Source organism: Enhydra lutris, unplaced genomic scaffold (assembly GCF_002288905.1).
Source record: "Enhydra lutris kenyoni isolate GAN:26980312 unplaced genomic scaffold, ASM228890v2 scaffoldscaffold51, whole genome shotgun sequence".
Classification (NCBI taxonomy): domain Eukaryota; kingdom Metazoa; phylum Chordata; class Mammalia; order Carnivora; family Mustelidae; genus Enhydra; species Enhydra lutris.
This window is the reverse complement of record NW_019154135.1, coordinates 12,360,575-12,363,484: the sequence shown is the minus strand read 5'-3', so window position 1 is coordinate 12,363,484 and position 2,910 is coordinate 12,360,575.

Below are 2,910 nucleotides of genomic sequence, written 5' to 3'. Positions count from 1 at the left end.
GGGCAGGGGCAGGGGGCAGGGGCAGGGGGCAGGGGCAGGGGCAGGGGCAGGGGGCAGGGGGCAGGGGCAGGGGGCAGGGGGCAGGGGGGCAGGGGGGCAGGGGCAGGGGGCAGGGGGGCAGGGGCAGGGGCAGGGGCAGGGGGCAGGGGGCAGGGGGGCAGGGGGGCAGGGGCAGGGGGCAGGGGGCAGGGGCAGGGGCAGGGGGCAGGGGGCAGGGGCAGGGGGCAGGGGCAGGAGGCAGGGGGGCAGGGGCAGGGGCAGGGGCAGGGGCAGGGCCTGGGGCCTGGCGCTGGTGACACTTGGCGGGTGTTCACTCCCCAGATGCTGCCCAGGGCAGGGGCTTCCTCCAGGCGCCGTCCTGGGGCTGGAGGCCACTGAGCATCCCCCAGCGTCTCCCGTGGGCCGGCTGGGGAGCCTGGGTCTCTCTCTCTGCCCTGCAGGAATCCAGTCCCCAGCCTCATGCTCACCTGGGGAAGCGGAGCGTCTCTGCCAAGCCCGGGGTGCCCCCTTCCATGCGGTCTCCCAGCCCCTCACACATCAGGGACCCCTCGGCCTCCCCCTCCAATGATCCCACTCTCTGAAAGACACACCACATTCTGGCAGATTCTGCTTTCTAGTCAACATCCAAAATGCCCATGAACTCGCGAACACAAACGTTTGGCCACCTTATTGAAAGAGGAAAAGTGTCCATACCACAGGGAACGGACCAGGGTAATAGCTAGGGGAGTATGCCCCAGGCAAGTTCTGTCCCAGCAAGGGAGATAAGAGGCCCTGGGGGCATTTCCCTTCCGGCCGGCTGCCATCCGTCCCAGCCAGGCTCCTGGAAAACTAGGTAAGTGAATTATTTATTCAGATCAACAGGAGCGGGGTTTACTGACCACGCACAGCCCAGTAACTCAATCTCCCCCAGTAATGAAATCAGGAATCAATGCCCTCTGTGGGCAGGTGGCTGCAGGGAGAGCGTCCACAGAGACACACGCCTCTCGCACCAGGTTCCAAGCCACCCGGGAGCAGCCACAGAGAGATCGAAGACCAACGGGACGGCCCGCCAAATGGAACAGCGGGTCCCATAAAACGCCTCGAAAGCCCCACTGTGCCCCCGGCTCTGCAGCCTCTGGTCCCTACGGAGAGCCCCGGGGGTCCAGGGCAAACTTCAGGTCTGATCCAGCCACAGGGCTCTCCAGATAGAGCCCCTGGGAGGGGCAGGCGACACAAGCAGACTGAGCACCCGCACTCGGTCCCCAGAGGCAGAGAAGAGAGCAGTGGGAAAGGGGCCTAAAGCAAGAGCCACTAAATGGCCAGGGTTCCCGGACAGAAGAGCACCAACACGCAGGGCCGAGAGCAGAACCCAGGGCAACCGCAGGACGGTCCCAGGATCACTGGGTAAAAATGCAGAAGACGCTAATGACCCCGCAGGGGTGCCATGTGAGAGGACAGGCAGCCAGGACAGGCCGGGGATGCGCTCAGAACGGCCCAAACCTCCAGCTGAAGGACAAGTAAGGTCAGACCCCACTGCCCCCATCCAACCCCTGGGGGCCGGGGGTCCCGTGCGCCCTGGACTCCCGTGCCTGTTCGCTTCCCCGCTTCTTCATCACTGAAGCCCAGCACCCCGGGAGCCAAGGAGGGTCTGCAAAACAGCACCACTGTCCCCGGCAGTGCCACCTTCATTCACCCCCTCCCAGACCGCAGGATGCTGGGACACGGAACTGAGCCTCTGGTTGGATGTGACGCTTCCGGGACGCCGGCCCGGGAAGCTGAGAGGGGGTCTCAGGGCCGCCTCGCTGACTGTCCATTCGGCTGTCCCGCACGCTGGATACAAAAGGAACCACAGCACGTGTGATCTCCCGTGTCTGACTCCCTTACTAGCCCGGCTTCAGAAGCTCCCCCACGCGGCCCTGCGGATCCGACCCTGCTCCTTCCCTCCCGGGCCTGAAGGCCAGCCCAGTGCACGAACAGGTGAGTTTTAGCTGAACCTCGATGACGGACGTGGGAGCCGTTTCCACCTTCTGGCGGTTGTGAACATGGAACACGCTGCCAGACCGTTCCTGGCCGCTCCTGGCCGCGGCTTGTTGAAATGCCCGTTCCCAGACCCGTCCAGCGCATGCCTCCTTCTGGGTCACAGGATATCTGGAATTGTAACGGCCGTTCTGGGGCAAGTCGGACTTGGATGAACCACCTTAGGGGCACCTCGCAGGAGAGGACCTCACACCTCTCAGGGGCAGTGGGCCGCGTTCTCGGGTTGCCATGCAGAGGCTTTGGAAAGAGGAAGGGACTCCTGACACTGCTCCCATAGGATCCCTACAGCATGCAAACACGTCTTTAGTTTAAAATAAAATACATCTGGTCGCTGGGGGTCTCAGGCCTGCGTGGCCACCCCCTCTCTAAGGCTGCTCTCTGTCCCCCCGCCCTCTGTCCCCCCACACCCGGTCCCTGCGGGAGCCCCCGCGCTCTTGCAGGACCTGAGCAAGACGCCCTCTGCGCTGCGCCCACCCAGCCCCCAGCAGCATTTGGCCCAAGATGCATGCGGGCCAGAGACCCCGCTAGATCCTCCCCCTGGACTCGTGCCCCCTCTTCAAACTCCTCTTGGTCCCGCGCGCGGACCCCACCCCCTCCCCCAACCTCTGCCCTCCCGGAGGACCCCGAGCCCGCAGCCGTCCTCCCTGCAGACCCCGCCCCCTCCCCGGTCCTCCCAAAGGACCCCTACCCCGACCTCCGTCCTGCACCTGCGCGCTCCCTGTCCTCGGCACGACCTCCGTCCCGCCCCAGTCCCGCCCTGGGACCCCCAGCACCAGCAGCGTCCCGCGAGTCCCGTTAGGCGCGCTCGCCCCCTGCCGGCCGCGCCGGGGCCTGCGCTGCCGCGCTCGAAGGGGCCTGTCCCAGTGCCCTTGAGAGAAAGGACTTCAGCCTTCT